We start from the raw sequence: 18,074 nt of genomic DNA, 5'->3' as shown, positions 1-18,074 counted from the left end.
CTGCAAGCAAAAAAAAGCGATAAACTAACGTGTCGCATTTCATCTTGTAAAATAATTTATTCACGCGTTATTATCGTTATTAATTTGATCTAAAAATTCAACACTTAAACGCTTAAAAAATTTTTGGCTCGTCGATTTTGCAAATTTTACATTAATATTTTCAAGTTTTCTTTCCTTTTTTTTTTTTATTTTTTTTCCTTAAAACTGATACCCCCAGGTCTTATTATAATATCATTAGCATTGACGCAATCGTGTAATCAATATACCCATACATTTCTCCGTTGCGTAAAACATGCTGGGTATAACAGACAATTCTAATAATAACGCTAGGAGTAACGAGCGTGCTTATCTGCATATCTCATCTCGACCGCGATGGAGTCCGGGGTAATGAGTAATAAGGAATATCGTATTATTTCGCATCTCATCGGTAATATCCACCACAATAACGGTATAATAATGTCGTAATGTTCGATTATCGCGCCTCGAGAAAGCAGGCCGCGGTTGTCGTTGCGATTAATCGTTATTACGGTATTTCCTATCTTAAAGGTCTCTTTTATTGCGATTCCCACGTCTCCTTCGCCTTTCTTCCCCCGCACCCATCCCCGAAGACGCGCCGGCTATTCGCAGCAAGGGCTTCGGTCCCTCTAATTAAATCGCTCGGACCGGACAGCCATGTTTCACCTGGCAGTCAGAAGCAAAGAGAGATCGGCCGAGTGGGAAAGGAACGACGCGCGCCGCCGCCGGCGGCGAAGGAAAAGGAAGAACGAGGGAGGACTGGCGTAGACTGCGAGTCCAAGGTCACGAATGCGAAGGTTATCGTACTTCTCTCCGACCGGTGGGGCGAATTTATCGGATACTGTGCGACGACACTCGCTTTTCCACGCTGAGCGAGAAGGGGGCGGAAAAGGAGGAGCGAAAAAAGCGGCGTCGGGAAAGAAAAGAGAAGACGAAGAAGAGAGGCGAGAAAGTATTTTTCAACGTGTCAAACTTTAAATGAAAATATTGTCTCTCGGTAACTCGGTGCCGCTGACGTCTCGTCCAGTTTCGACGCGGAGACACGAGGAGAGACTTAATAAAGAAGCTGGACGAACGGGCCAAAGTGACGTTTTCTCATCCTGAAAGATCGTCTTTGACCGAGCTGTATCTCGGATCGAAGAGTCCGATTGAAGCTGAAACGGCGTTATTAGAAACGAGGCGGCGTGAGAGAGCAGAAACGAGACGAGCGGGGTATGAGGCGGGAGAGAAAGACGGAGGAAACCGCAGAGGCGAACAAAGAGCATCTGCCCGCGCGCGCTCCAGGAAACGCTTCTGAAGTTACTGCGCCGACGAGTCCTCGCGCCGTCTTCGTGCAAGAATTTCGATTAACTCCCGAGATAAAAGGTGAACGCTCCTGAGGGAAGCGTCCGTGGAGCCCGAGGTCGCCGGAAAGCCGCGTTTAACATACCGAGGCTAAGGAAATCGCAACGTACGCGTGGTAAACTCGCCGAAAGCGAGATTCACGCCATTGTGAGCAACTTTGTACGTACAGTAAAATAATACGTGTGAATATAATATATATATATTTTTTTTTCCTTGCGCGAGGAGCTCTAAACCCGCGTCATTGAATAATAAAATCAAGCACCAACGTTAATATATATCAACGGTACTAGTTTCCGCTCGAACGTTGAACGACAGAAGCGGATTTTACACGAGATTTATCGAGATTAAGATACAACTTTATTCACACAAATAATCGGGAATAAATTTTGTAGAAAGCCAACGTGAGATGTGACGGAAAAGGTAAATTATTAAAATATTTCATGAAATATTCAAGCTGAACCTATTCATATATTATATATAAAAAATGTATGCGATTGAATAGCCGGGCGTGTATAATTCACACGGGCGGGAGCTCCGAAAATAACTATCTTGTTTTTATTTATTTGCGCTCGCAATAAAATTTGAAATCGCGTTAAAAATACACCGATTGTACGCAGGAAATTATTATCTCGCGAATCGTCGCGCTTCCTTCGTTTCACCCGCCGTCAATCTTCGAACGCGTCTCAATCGCGGAGAATCACATCGTGGAAGGTAATGAAGAACGTTACCAGCGATCCTTGCACGTATGACAAATCACACATGGCGTCGGGGTATAATGAGAGAGGCGAAAGGAGGGCCGTCTGAATAAAAAATAAGAGGGTCGAAGGGGAGAAAAACGGACGCGGGAACGTGTCCTTGGCGAGGATAATTCCCGTTATCGAGGTACCGTTGCATTTTCGAGCGCGGATCGCAACCCCACGGTTGAATGCACCGTGGGAAGGGATGGCGGTCGGCGCGTCTGGTTTCCATAGTGACGCTGCATCGACCGCCCCAACCCTTCGCCGGAGTTGTTCCGACGAGGGTCGAGTCCGTTGCCGCTCGTGATGGTGGCGGCAGAGGCGACGGCGGGATCCAAGGGGGACGGCAACCGCCCTTCGGGAACGGTAACCGTTGGTGCATCGCCCTTCGACGCAGCCCGCCGCCAGTGCGTGCTCGTCTACGGGGTGGTCGAAAAGAATTCACCCGGGTTGGATAAGAAAGGATCTCCAGGTTTGCGATATCTCGCGATGGTACTTACTGACAAAGCTGCGATTTTACGTCCACATAGATTAACGATCGGTTAAAAATTGGTTAATTAAATTTTTTTTTTTTTTTTTTGCAAAAACGCTTTGTACGATAAACTACTATTTGCTTGCCGAGCAACACACCGGTGTTCATTCTTCAACCCTTTCTCGACGGTAACTTTAGTAATGAAACTTGGTAAATATTGTTTCCATCATTTTGAAAAACTTAACGATCGCTAATCTCGCCTTTCTCTCACCACTTAACACCTGAAGTTTTTAAATTTTTTTCGATTTTACAATAATAAAGTATCCTCCCGCCGTTGTCGCAAATAAAATAAAGCAAGTTAAATTATCCAAAAACGTGACGGTAGGTTCACCAAATTCAATGCTCACCAAGAGAGAAACGCAAACAGAGGTAGTATCAGCGGGGACTCGCATCGGGCGTTCACAACGAGCGCGGGGCGTAGATTCTCGCGTGTACTCCGGTTGGTAATTTCAATGTCACTGCCGGATGTTTCTTTAGCCCCAAACGAGGGGAGCGGTCGCCACCTGCCCCCGCCGCCCTCCCGTTTGATTAACGTTATTTTGCTCGACGGGCGAGCATCGACCGCGATCGATACACGGCGGCGGCGACGGTGGTGGTGGCGATGGCGGTGGCGGCGATGGTATAGTCACGTTCGCGAGCCGAGGAACAAGGAACGAGGAACGAGATGAGACAGACGGAGCCGAGCGAAAAGGCCATCGGCCTGCGCCGCAGACGGATTGGTAACGGCTGCGGCGCTGCGGTTATGGGAAAGGTAGGCGAGCCCGGAGCCCGGCGAACGGATAGAGAGAAAATTTATTGTACCTCGGAGTGCCGAGGCTTCCCGGGCCTCGTATATTAAACAATAACGCGCGATACGTACGCGCGACAATATCCGAAGAAATATAGACACGGATCTATCTGTTTTACGTTCGCATTCGTCTCCTCCCGCCGATATTCCGCCCGCGTTTTATTCGATAACGCGAGCCGACGTCAAATAAATTTTTTTCTTTCTTCCCTTTTTTTTTCTTTTTTACCTTTATATTTTACTTCGTAATATACTGCGCATTTTATTTATGTTGATTTAATTTTATGGCGAGAGAACACGCGCGTGCGTGCGCGTTGGTTATTGATTATTTTGTCCACGGTCAAGTTAATAATGTAACACCTAAGTTAACAAAGTGATTCGCAAAAGATGCATCGCCAGAAAATATTTCGAGCCCGAGGGAAAGATAGACGGAAGCCTGCCAGACGCCAAATCGATCGCGTCTGCGTGCCGGCGTTGACAAAGGAAACGAAAGTGGTTGTAACGAGATCGTTTGGGTTCCAGTGCGCCAAGATTTCTAACGAGTGGAAAATTTTCGCTCCGATATTCCGACAAATAGATTTTGACGTAAGCTTCACTTCAAACTTTAATTCCTGAAAAAGCGTCTGCTCAGCTACCACGAATATACGTTTCAAGACAGACTTTAAACTGTACTATCCGAAATCGTGACGCACAATAAAAAAATTATACGTAAAGTTAATTAAATAAAATAATAAAACTACAAATGTAAAATAACATTAATCTTGTTAAGCCTCAAACAGTTTGTCGCTTCATATAAATTTAATTCGTCATTAATATTATTGCAGTTAATAATTCACGAGAAACACGCGGCATCGACGGATCGATCAATACCGGACGCGATACATTTTAAAACGGGAATTGCATCGCGCCGTCATGCATTTTACAGCTTTGATCGCCCGCAGTTCGCGAAAGCGAGACGTGCGTTTGAACGCAATGATATCTCTGTTAAACGTTAAATCGAGCGAGTACTTTTCACGAGTGGGAGAGCTTCGAATCCTCTTCGCCGGCGGGACTTAAACCCGCCGGTGCATTTTCAACGTTAAAGTGCATCAGCGTCACGCTTTCCGGAAGTGCCGGTCGTTTCGTTGCCGGTGGTTTACGAGCGCTGAGCGGTTATGACGCCGCGCGGACGACGCTACGTTCCGCATGCGGAATACGTTGGAGGAGGTCACTGCACTGCGACCTCTCGCCGGCAGGTCGCGCGAATCGCGAGATCGATTTACGTGAGCGCGCGCCGACATCCCGACGATTTCATTAAGAGGTATATTTCGCTAAAAGGCGCCTTGATCGAAGCGACGAAAAAGCGCGAGTGGTTAGTTTTTCTCAGTCGCGGACAATTTTCAATTTTGATTATTTTGCCGAAGCGCGCTTCCCTCCCGATCGCAAAACGTTTGAGAGAAAGGAACTGGGAGAGCGTGAAAAAGTAGGGAAGCCATTCTCGCTCTGGCGGTGTCGTTCTCCAAGTTCTTAGTTGGTAAGATCAACGCTCGAGAGCGGCGTACCTAGAGAAGTGTAGAGGTCGGAGAGTAGAAACGAGCGGGTGACGTGTATATCAAAGGCGAGAGGAGAAAGAGAGAAAGAGCGGAAGGGAAGATGAGTGGAGGAGAGGTTCAAGCACCATTTGACCGGTCTCTGAATCATCGTTAAGCGACCGTTACACGATGGCTCGTTAAATCACACGGTAATGTGGGTGGGTTGGATAAATCGCACGTCTAAGGAGAGCTATATTGGCAGAATTGTTTTCGCGAGCGGCGAAACAACGCTCGAGGTTGAAGCTGATCGCGATTTTTTTCCCACCGCGATCGTAGCTTCAGAAACAAGGCTGCGATCGACGTTCGTTAGAGTGGATCTGTTAACAGTACATTAATATAACGCTACAACTTTTCTAGACTGAACGACTCATTGCTTTTTTTTCAGTTGTTAAGAATCCAATTAATGATTTTATTTTAATTGATATTAATTTGGAAGAAAAAGTAGTAACGTTCATAAATTTTTATTAAAAAAAAAAAGAAAAAAAAAGGAAACTTGGCTAAATAAAAATTTAGTATAGTAACGAATTTATGAATTATGTTTCAGAGATACCTTTAGACACTTCAGAATGTTTAGAGTGTACGTGATGGATCACTTCGAGTGACTTATTTACTGACGTAACTTGCGATGAATAAGCATTTCAAAACACGTATAAATGTTATATCGATCACGCCGGCGGCACTGGGACGATGTGTGAACGTATGATGTGAGAGAACGGAAGTCGCTAATGTCGAAAACAAGCCCGGAGCGCTCTCCTTAAGTAAGATTTCAATTAAGACCATCAAAAGTAATTAATGTTACTTTCTTAGAGATCCCGGATCGACTGGTTAACAGTTGGCGTGTCACGCAGTCGGTTGTGACTGTCAAACGAGAAAGTTTTTATTTTTTTCGAAAAATAAACTTCCCACGTCTGTTACGCAAATAACGTTCTAGGAATCTTATTTACAGGTACGCGGAATCGTTTGCAATTAATCAAAAGAAAGGACCAAACCCCTCTACCTCGTGCGTGCGCTAAGTTTATAATGTTTTACACAGAAATCTCTGCGCTACATTAAGTTCTCCGGTGCCTCGTGAAATACGAGGAGATAAGAGAATGCTCAAGCCTTCTTAATAGCTGTAGAAACAATTACGTCTAACGGAAGCATCAAGCTACATTATGCTGTCGCCCGCATACGTCATCTTCTTACCATCGTTCGCCACACGATCGAGTCTCGAGGAGAATCTCGTAGGTCTTGCACAATAACAGCCCGCAGAATCACGAAACCGGGTGTAGAATAAGTACGCTCTAGTAATTCTATTAAATTCTAAAATTCTATTTGTATTAAACAGCTTATTAAACAGCTCTGTTAACTCCTTGTAACCATAATTAGAACAAAAAAAATAAAATAAAATAAATAAAATTTAAAAAAAACTACAATTTCTAATTTCTAATATTTACTACAAAAATATATGTTTGCGCACTACATATTTTCTTTAAAATGTAAAATAATAATCTGCTTTAATAAATAAAATTGTATTCATGAATTTCTAAAGTTTCTAAATATGTGTTTACCATGCACGGGTACATACACATTGTAATTACATCTGGTATTCAAAGAGTTATTATGCACCTGCTTTCTGAATATTTTATGTATTACTGAATAATAAAATTAATAAAATATTTTTATACAGGGGTATTTTGTCGTACATTATTACGCATTGTATAATATATGTATTTTTTAGCGCAGTGAAAAGCTCGCTTTTAAAAATTTAACACATTTAATAATAAACACGCGGGGGGAGGCGGGGGAGAAAAAAAATGATAATACATGAGAAGCATGATTTCATAATTAATTTGATCGCGGAGAATTTTAATGTTTATCCCTAACGGCAATTCCAGCCGATAACAATAACAAATTTTATTGCCACGCATATTTTTCCGGGTCGCAAGGCGCGATTAAGGCGCTCGACTCCGCGGCAAGCCGAGCGTATCATGATTATTACTCCAATTAACATACGGCCGCCGCAATGTTAATTGCTAATTGTAATGCGGTTCGTTGCGCCAACAGTTTCTCACGGTGAGGTAGTAAAGACCGATCCGTACGCTTCGCATTTAGGATTACTTGGCATTACGCCGTGGGCCGGTCTCGAAGAAGAAGCCTACGAGCGAATTCGCACAAACTATACGGATGGTAATCCCGTACGAGTTTTGCGACGTAGAAAAATTAATAGGCCGCGCGATAACCGGAGATTTGACAAATTTATCGATTACTTCTTGATTAATACGTCGAGCGTTGCGAGCAAAACCTTTTCCATTTCCGTATCAATTATCCTCTTTGTTTCCACGTCGGTTATATTTTAGCGCGATTCCGGTTAAAAATTTTTACAGTAAAATTTAATTAAATTTAACAAAAACATTTGTCAAAATAGCCACCACGGTCGAGAAAAATGAAAAAGGGTGCCGATGGTCGTGGATATAAAGTTAGGACTAACCGCGGTAAGAATAATCCCAAAAGCACGGGACATATATTTTCTCGTCATTAACTTTTCGTCTTTTTATTTCCCGGCATTTATCGCTCGCGTTTTCCATTTAAAGTGTTTCGGGCTGTTTCTTTCGTTTGTCTCGCCGCCGGTGGGACTGGCAGACACATTTATTAGCATTTTTATTACATTTATCATATATTATTTCCCGCTGACGAGAATTCCGGGGCGTTTTTCCCGTTTCACGTCATGAGGCGCATTTTGCGAACGCGGTGAGAAATTTATGGCTGCGGCGAGCCGCGGGTAGGAAACGCTATGTCGAAGTCTTCTCTCTCTCTCTCTCTTTTTCTCGGCCTTGCGATCAATCTTTCAGCGATGGCCGGCGGCCCCTGAAATTTACTTTCGTGTTACGTTACACACCATCGGCTACAATGTAAAACAGAACGTAACGAAACGAGGCGAGCGGCTTGAGGGAACATAAACACGGGATGCAATTTTAATGAGAGGACACGCCGGCGCTTCGCCGCGCAGAATTCCGTGGGTTTATTAATTTATGGAAGCTCGTTCCACTTATTGAAGACGAGCAATCGCTCGGAGCTATTTTAAAGTACAGGGGAGCCCTGAAACTTTCTTAATTACCCTGTCCACGTGACGCGCACCCATCGAAGTGTCTAGCTGCTTATTTATGCATTAGCGGTGTAATTGTTATGCATGCAATGATACTCGAGCCGACGATGCTCCGTCGCGAGATGATTCCTGCTAAATACAAAGAACGCAGCGAACGAAAAGGACGATCCTCGTTGTTGCCGATTGTGATACTTGGCGCTCGAGATTAATTTCTCAGAAAAAAAAAGAAAAAAAAATTTTTAAGGAGGACTCGAGGGCTTCGTTGTCTAAAGTGGCAAGTTACTCGACACACGTTTTCCTCGAATATGAATTATTATCGGCGATTATCATGTTTAGTACTTCGCTTTGTTGCGACTAATTAAATTTATCGCGCGTCGTAAAAATCAACTCGCATTACGACAATCTCCGACGATCAATCATTGGTAATTGAAGCAATAGTGGTCGCACATTAGTGAGCGGGCACGTTGATGCGCTATTTGTGATACTCCGCTTTCTAAAGCGCCGTGAAAAGAGAGGAAATTATTTCTGACTCGTTTCACCGCCGCGTGCTTGTTTACAACGACGCACGTTGTTTCAGAGACACCGATCGATCCGCCGAGTATCTGCGATATTTATAATGTTAAACGGGAGTCCGGCTCGCTTATTTATGACATTACGCAACGTTCTAGATTACTCGCGCGGCGAGTTGGTTTTCACCGTGAAAATGACGTTGCTGCGACGGACACGTCCTTTCCAACGGCGACTATTAACGTTAACGCGATTCACCGCAGATATACCGATTACATTATGCGTAATATATGCTATAAATGTTTGATTTGTTTTAAATATTGAAATATTTATGCCACAGAACTCGCAAAGCTGAAAGAGAAAAAAGATTGGCCCCGCGCGAAATGACTTTTCGAGAGCGAGCACCGACGATGCGATTTATCCTTCCTTTTGTCGAGAGAGATTTCGCGTCTTTATATACATTGCACATGGAATGTGTTATATTGAAAATTTCGAAATTGTGAAGTAAGCATTGTTCCGGACGTCGATAAAGTTTCAAAGGCTTAAAGTGTCGTAACCTTTTGAACATATCGAAGTGCCGAGGCTCTTGTAAAGTTTCAAAGTTTCGTAGCTTCGCGATATTTCGAGATCCATATTAAAATTGCAAGACTCAAAAATTCCGAGACTTCGAGATGCGACTACGATCTCCTTCGAGTTTGATATTATATTGTAAAATTTCGTGCTTGCGAAATGCGAGTATTTATATGTTGTTTATAACATTCGTAAAAGAATTTGCACGTTTTTGAACTTCTGTCGAAAACAATATGCATTGATTTCCCGTGATTTTTAATTGTCCAAAAGCGATCGACGACGAGTGTTCAGTAAGGATATTGTTGCCACGAGAAAGTCCCATTTTCGAGGGAGATATTCGTAATGCAATTAATTATGTTTCCCGGTCTGGTCGATTTTCCGCGATGAACAATTCATTCGCCAATATTAAATGCGGTATCATCCATCGCGTTTGAACGAAAGCCCGAATTCTACCAGGTGGGAATCGATAGAGAGCTAAAATTAGCCTGGCGTACTGATTGGCGAGAAAGCTGAACAGCCGGAAACAAGATCAGCGTCCGTTAACAGCGCGAGATTTCGACGTTCGAAAATTGGACGCGAGCACAGTTACAGCACTTTCCAGCAGTTCTTTACGCAATTGGACGGCTGTGCAAGTTTCTCTAAATAAAAAAAAAAAAAAAAAAAAAAAAAAAAAAATGTCAGAGACAAGTTTTATAAACTTTCTATAAAAAAGTTGTATACACTGTGCTACAAAAATACGTAAAATAAAATAAAATAATATATAAATTTTAATATATATTTTTTACTGCAGCAAATTAATATACCGTTTAACCTCAATTAATTTTTGTACAAGAGAAAAAAAATGCTCTCTGCTCAAAACGACGGATAATACGGACTTGCACTTAAGCAAATCGTTTCAACATCTCTTTCTATAAAATATCATTTATTCAAAAATGTAATTGCGTCAAGAAACGAAAAATCTCCCAACCTTAACGCTTTATTACAAAGAGCAGCCGCGTGCGCGGCTGGGGAAATTTTTATTCATCGTTATCGCTCGCGTTTGGGGCCGAGATGGAAATAATTAAACTCCGCGATGCGTTCGTTTTCTTTCCATTTTTTTTTCTCAACGTCCGACGGAAAGGGCGTCGCGGCGCCGGGCGTCGGACGCCGCGTGCGTTGACAAACGTCCCTACGCGACAGAGAAAATCGCGCGATGCACGCGATCCACATGATCGATATCAAACTCCGGCTCAGAAAAGTGGCCGTGAGGCACGGTAAAATAAACTTTAAGAATATGGGATTTACTGTATTTGTGGACCATTGAGAAATTGAGATTAATTTGTTACGACAAGATTTGATCTGTCGCCATAGAAAAAAAGGTATTTTTTAATTAAGAATAGTAATCTCGTATGGGAGCACAACAATTGTAGCACTTTAAATAGAGATATAAATTTTAATCAAATTTATATTAATTAAATTAGTTTCCAATTTAAAAAGAATGATTTTCAGATTAAAATTAATATTTTCAAATCAATGCAATCACTAATTTTGCTCATATATGAGATTAATATTCTCGATTTAAAAATAACTTTTTTCTGTGTATGCATTAAGAGAAAATCGTTACTTTTGGTCTTAATAAGAATATATAATTATAATTATATATTTCTGTCCACAATTACAGTTGAATCGACATGCGCACGACGTGTTCGTCATTGACAGATAATATCTCTCGTTCGAGCTCTTTTGGATGGGAACACGATCTTGTAGCTCGCCTCTGTGACCTTCCTGCTGAAGCACAGCCCGTATATTCGACTGTATGTCGTTCTCACGCGGGTATATCCCTCTCCTCGTTAAAATAGGCCCGTATTTTTAGAACGTCGGCACGTATCGCGTAGGTGCTGCTTTCCCTGCTCGCCTCCTTACGCGACCTTCGGTTTTCTTTATTCTCGACCGCCCACGAATTTTCCAACCACGAAAACCGCCTGTGAGACAATTCGCCGCACTGGGAAAACCCACGTGCGAATTTTCCCGCTTTGCCTGATTATCTCGATCCGATAATGGTGAGCGACGGGCGTGTTAAGCAGCGGAAGCATTGCTGTACAGTAAATCTAATCTTCTTCGCTTAAACCAAAAAGCGAGGCAAGAAAAAAAATAAGAAGAAAACGTAATATAATTTCTAAACAATGTAAAATAAATTTCTTTGAAGTGCTGCGTACTTTGACAGCGTGGAAATAAGAATTGATACACTAAGAAATTTAATAAAAATATCCAAACGCGAATTGAGAAAAGATTCGATAGAGTCGCGCCTTCGCACATAAATCGTCGCGCGGCAAGGACAGAACTCCTAAGTTTTTCGTCTTCGGGGCGTCCATCAACCTTTTCATTCACTTTTCTGCGTTATCGTGTAATTTGCGTAAAGAGCAGCCTACGGGCAACTATCCTAAGCGTGCACTAACCGCCGGGCGCGGGATTAATCCGGAAACACCGCGGCGATTTACGTATTTATGCACCCGCGGGCAAAGGCATGCACCTTGCAACCGATAACTCGCGGCGATGAATTATCGCCGAGCGACGCGAGGAAATCGCGTGAGTCATTCGAGTAACGCCGATCGGCAATAAGTTGTAATGCATACGCTAGCGCACAAGCCTCGCGGGAAAGGTGGGTTCCCGGATTCGAGTTACTCGGATTCCGGAAGAATTCCGAGAAAATAACAGTTCGAGTCTAACCACACGCGCGAGATATTCCGTGATCCGTGCGCCGTGTAAAAAAAAAAAAAAAAAAAAAAAAGATTCTCGGCATCGCGCGGCGCGGCTCCCGTCATTTACGGTTTCTTAAATTAGTAGTCTAGTCGATTGGCACGCGTTTCCATCGCGCCGACACGCCCGCGTCGAGGTGCATTATAAAATCCTCGGGATAGACTCGCTGAACTGGATTACGGCCGCTCGTTTAACGTCCGAGGGAGACCGTCAATACGTAAAAATCACAGGTGCCCCCGAGAGACGCGGGGCGTATATTATAGACGTATAGATAAATTACTCGGGCCTCACGTCGAGTGCAGAATTGCAACCTCGCCGGCGAATTTATTAACATATCCGTCTACCGTATCGCCGAAGACGCTCGTTAGAAATCTAACGGCGTTATTTTCTTGAGAAGGGATAACCTCATGGGATAACCTCCGCAGGATAACGCACGGTGTTAATTGCGAGATTAATTGCTTTCCACGGCGCGTAGATACGACGGTTATAGAGAAACGGCGGTGTTGAATTAGATTGCTCGTTACGTCGAAAAAAAACCCTTTGCGAAGCGAAAGTCACATTTGTAACGAGAACTCGGTTGTTTTTATACCGTGTATATGTATATATACTTTTCTTTTTTTTTTTTTTTTTTTTTTTTTTAATTTAATCCATAGAGTTTATCTACTGGCGACAGTAAATTTTATCAATTTCTCACACAGTTTAAAACGCAATTTAAAAGGTGAAATATTATTTTTATAGAGTCGAATATAATGAACGTAACAATATCGTAGCGATATTGCGAACAAACAATGATCGTCGCGACAATATTCTCTTCCCGCTTCTCCGGAGCATGTTTTCTTTTTCCTTGTTGAAATATTTCTCGCGATCGGGCTCTGCTTTCGACGCGAGGCGAATCGAAATATTGAATCGCGAGAGACGTGGGAATAATTTTCTCCGCCGTAAAAAGGCATCTCGCGATATATAAACATTATTACACGGTACGGGACCGAGAATGGTATTTATAAAGCAACCTCTTCGGGTCGCTCTCTGAGAAATTGTGGCGCATTCTTCGGGATTATGATGCAAAGTCGTAAAGAATGAGCTCGTACTGACACGTAGCGTAAAAGCCTATACGTTACCTTCCAGATATAACACTCGGTAATCTCGTACTCGCAAAATTTATGACTCCTCCACGGTACGCTGCCGGGACACCGCAATACTCACCTGAAAGCAGAAAAAGGAAATTTCGTTTAGTGTAAAGACATAAATTACTGGACTGACAACGTCTGCGATAAAAGCCCTAATAGTATTTGCCTCGAGCATTGTTCCCTCGTAATACTCGTCACGCGGAACGTTTTATGCTTGTCTTAAAAAATTTGTATATTCAGACAGAGAATTAAATATAACTTTCATAAAAATTGTATAATTATTTTTCAATTCGTTTCGTGTCGCACGACGTTTTATAAATTTGTCCAGAACGAAACAAAATACTTGCGAGTAACGAGAGTAGCATTCGCGAGAGAAAGCAGTATCCTTAATAACGCGACCGATTCCTTTGTCAGCCTTTCTTTGCGACGTTCACCACATGGAGTGATCCACATGTGGAAAAGTGAAAGAAGTAAGAAGGAGGGACTGGGACGCGGGGCGTTTCGCATCGTGCAATACCATTGTCGGATCTCAACAGATAGCCGGAAACACGCAACGAAGCGAAACTTCCGGCGAAACCGACACCCATGCGGCGTACGCGGTGCGCGCAACAAAACCGCACAAGAACTCACTGCGGTCGATACGCGACGAGGATGCTATTAAGCAGCGAGGTAGCGCGGCTGAAATACGACGCAATCGTGCAAAATTGTGCCTCGCGAGAGCCAATGTTAATACATTTATGCAAACTAACGAGTACGAAACAATTTGTCGCTGTTTTAACGAGAGTGTCTCCTCACTACTACCGTCTCCCGTAATTTCGGTCGTGATTTAGCGACTCTTTCACCGCGACGTATTAGCGTCAACGAAGTGGCCGAGAATAGTGGATCTTTCTCGCGGCGTTTAAAAATACAATGCGCCACGGAGCAAATTTTCCCATTTCACTCTGTAACTTCTTCTATTATTCGTGCACGGGCGTAATTTCTTCGGATGAGAAAAGATTCAACAAGCGAGCCGAGAAACGTTCTCCCCTCCTCCTCTCCTCCCCCCCAAGTGCTACGAGCATGTCGATCACGGTGAAACGTAACGGCGGAGTCGAAACTTCCGAAGGGCGCGGAAATGGGGGAACGTTGCGTAAGTTAATCGTCGTCATTCCCATCAATTTGCCTGACGCACCTGGCGAGAGAGAAAGACAGAAAGAGAGAGAGAGAAAGAGAGAGAGAGAAAGAGAGAGAGAAAGAGAGGCCGTGAGGAAGGGAGACTCACGTTGCAGTCGTAAAGCAACAATCGTGCATCACCATCACTCGATACGGAATTTAGAAGCGACGCGACACGGTCTGGCAAGAAGCCAAGGCCACATGCCGCCGTGGAATCCGCAGGTGCGAGGGTAGAAATTGTCGAAATCCCGCTAAATTCTATTAAAAAAAAAAAAAAAAAAACCGAGGCGTTGAGACGCCCAAATAAGCCACAAAATAAACGGGCAAAATTAACACAACATGGCTCTTTTTTGCTTTTTTTTTTTAACAAGAAACAACGCAATTCTACATTTAATTCTCTAATTTTCACAGAAGTAATTACGCTGTTTTGCGTAACCTCGCTGGAACGTCTAATTAAAATTTCAGCGATCTAAATGATAACAAGAATACTTTGCAAAATTAATCTACAAACACGATCGTTTCTTCTTGACAAGTGTCTCAATTTAGTTTATAATTGTTCATCGAATAGACCCAACAATCTCGGACATGCTGATTACCCGAGTTATGCAAATTTACAGCGAATTTGAGAATTGCGTCATCCACGTGTAATTCCCAAAATTAATGCTTTGCCGTTACAAGAGTTTATAATTAACATAACTATATCCAGCTTCCCCCCATCCATTTCTCGCTATTTCTCTCTCTCTCTCTCTCGATTCAATTAGAATTTCGTTAACGCGTAATATGCGGATTATGATTATGCGGACGAAAAACAGATCGCACGGCAATATGCTGCAACATGCTCGACAGCAGCCGCACACGATCGACCGATATTACGAGCGATCAGTCATTGTTATTGCGAGCTAATTAAAAGTTATGTCAATCGGATGGGACTCGATTTTCGTTTCGCGTCATCGATCCACCGTCGCATGAATATTCCCTAGCTGTAAATTGTTTGACAAGCTTGGCGCGGCATGCCGTCGGGTTTACGTCGCTCGAGAACTGACGCAAAAAGCGGCGATCCGATCGATTACGTTGGAGTTACGCGCGCGAGAGTTAATGCGTAAAATCATGTCCGTTGAATAATTCACGAGGGCGCGGACAGTTCGTCCTTCTTTCGCTTCTTTTTGTTGTCGAACCGCGTCGTTAACCTTCACGTGATCATTTTCGCTAGATCATTGAACATTAATGCAAGCTGTCGTCGCTCGATTCAATATAATTGGTCGATCGAGCTTTTTCCAATTCCGCAATTAATAATAAACGCCGACGTTTCGCCTTTTAAAACTGACACCTGCTGCTCAGCGCGAAAGAAAGACCACCTTTCAAATTATTATCTTCTAATCAATCAATTTAAGTAAATATTAATAAACAACGGTAAAGAGTTCCGCACTTCGCGGAATTGATTTCTCCATCGACTCACCAAATACAAAGTACACTTATTTCAGTTGCAAATTATTATCGTAATGAATATTACATTCGCGACTAGGCGCGAATTAAATAGACGTGTATATTATGTAAATTTCGGCGCGCTGGAAATTGGATGATATCTCAGCACGCCCGATTACGCTCTTCGAGACGACAATGCGATCTTGTCTCGCATCAGTTGCGCGAAAATTCTCACGAAGCCAGTGACCTCCCGACCTACCTCGCGGCCGACGATGTGAGTGCCCTTCCTCGTCGTTCCCTATTTCTGGGCATTGATTTCGCAACGCTCTTATCACGCCGGTGACTTTCCTTCGCGACCTGATAGAACGAGCTCCTAAACGAAGTGGCGATAACCGGCGACGTGGGAATATCAGTATCATTCATTAAACGTCTCTTCACGCGTGTTCGTTTTGTATAAATCGGCGACTTCTCCGGTTTTCCAATATTCCGAAACGGTATTCGAAATCGAGTAATTGATAGAGATGGAAAAACGAGCACGGCAATTACACGCTCAATAAGATCTTTAAGGAATAATGCATAAAAAAAAAATATATATATATATATATAAATGAAATCATTTTATGTAGCACTGCAAAATTGCGCTGCCAGCTGGAAGAAGACGTCGCAAAAAGGACAGATATTTAATAGCAACATCCGCTCGAAGATTGAAATTTATGGCGCCATTAAATTTCAGTCCTTTTCGTTCTACACGGGGCGATGCGAAATTATCGCCGGGCGCTGCCGCTTTTGTTCGCTCACTCCTGCGACGGTAACAGAGGCGTGTCTGATATAGTACGAAGATATCATCGCAATTTTCATTCACGCGAGGCTATTTACAGACTTTTCTTCAAAGTTGCCCGAAGTTTTAATCTTCTAGCGGAGACGTCGTAAATATCTGTTTTTTTTTTTCTACTTCTTTTTACCTCGCAGGGATCTATTTCGTATAATCAGCACATCACTAGAAATATACAAGCTTGCGAATATTGCTGCAAAAGTTGCGGCTTTATTTCATCAAGTTCTTAGATGAAACCCAACTTTTTTTTTTGTACTGCGTCTCGGAAGAAATTTGCACCTGATGTCGTAAAACGGAAGTGGTTTCGAGAGTACCGTTACTTCACTTCGTTCTTTCCCAGGTTTTTTTTCTTTATTTTTTTTTTTTTTTTTAAGGAAAAGAAAAGAAAAAAAAAAACAGAGCAAGAAGAATGACAGACAGGTGCTGCTGTATTACTTGCGAGCAAGAATGACTGACTTTATCCGCGCGATATACGCCGCCGCAAATTAGAAGTTGTTGGCGAGAATCGCATCAGTCGCTCTCGATCGAATTCGAGGGAAGAGTTAGGCGTCTCAAACTGGCGATCACAGGCGTGTAACGATAAACAAGGGCTGACTGCTGCATATTTGAGAGTGGGTATCCCGAGCCGTTGGACCATTTAGGCGAACGTTGCGTTACCACCGCAGTGACTGATCCCATCAGAGAGATTACGCTGCAAGAGCATCTCTCCTTCGGGATTCGATTAAACGTGGCAGTTCGAGCAGCGCGCGCCAAGAGCGAGTTGGATTACGATCGCGATTGGTTACCGGGAATCTAACTAGCTCTTCGAAATCTACGTGGCGCTCCGCGAGCTGATTACGCGTCATTGCTCCAGGGACTTGAAAAATCTGTGCAATTACGCCTGCGACCTGACTATCGCCATCGCAGACAACACGCTTCCGGTCATACATTCAATTCTGTAACTCGAGCTTATCTTCTGGGAACGATTAAATAATACATTATCTTTCAAAATTTCTACCTTCGACTTCCTTATTAAACTCTAAATTAAACTTCTGTCAAAACGTAATAACCGAGATATAATCCATTAAATACGTCTCTTGGACGATCGACAAAATTTCAAGTCTATATTAAGGAAACTAAGAGCGTTTAAATAATCCACGGAAGTTTTGTTATATGTATAAGAATGTAAAAATAATATCAAAAATTGTAGTTAATAACATTGATCGTTCAGAATATTCATTGCACTCAGGCAAAGCGCATCAGAGGGTTAAATGTCCGGGGCACGTATTGTTCGAGCGAATACAAATGTAAGACGCAGCGGCTCCAACGTAATCGCGTTCGCGGAAGTTGAAATTGCAATTGTGCAAACTTGGACAAGTCCTCGATGACGTCGGCGACCGCGGGTGTCTTCAATCAATCGACCGTGCGAGGAAAGGAAGCCCGGGAGAGCGAAGGAGACGGAGAGACCGCTATCCGTTCGAGGAAACGTTTGGCGCTCGTCGCTTTTGGTTAACCGGAAACGTGAGAACATCCTCCGAATGTTAAAACGAGATATTCAGCTCGTCTACGACCTTCCGCATTAATGAGCCGCCGCACATTCGCGGCTCCGCGACACATCTCGCCGAGACGTGCCGATTTAAATTCCGATCTCGTGACGTCCGCGTCGTAACGATGTATCCCG

The 18,074-nt window shown here is 43.2% G+C and overlaps 1 protein-coding gene across 5 annotated transcripts in view; it reads right to left on the bottom strand.

Moving 5' to 3' along the window:
• Brat (brain tumor) overlaps positions 1-18,074 on the bottom strand; it is a 90,528-nt gene that overhangs the window by 28,854 nt on the left and 43,600 nt on the right. For 2 of the 5 annotated variants that reach the window (XM_070661492.1, XM_070661505.1), the window contains one exon: positions 13,000-13,084. The exons of the other annotated variants lie outside the window; for them this stretch is intronic. The gene's annotated coding sequence lies outside the window, so the exon portion shown is untranslated. The remainder of the gene's footprint in view (positions 1-12,999; positions 13,085-18,074) is intronic. 5 annotated transcript variants of the gene reach the window in all.

The sequence above is a fragment of the Cardiocondyla obscurior genome, linkage group LG01 (genome assembly GCF_019399895.1).
Source record: "Cardiocondyla obscurior isolate alpha-2009 linkage group LG01, Cobs3.1, whole genome shotgun sequence".
Lineage (NCBI taxonomy): Eukaryota > Metazoa > Arthropoda > Insecta > Hymenoptera > Formicidae > Cardiocondyla > Cardiocondyla obscurior.
Note: the sequence above shows the minus strand (reverse complement) of the source record. Positions and strands in the feature narration are given on the sequence as shown.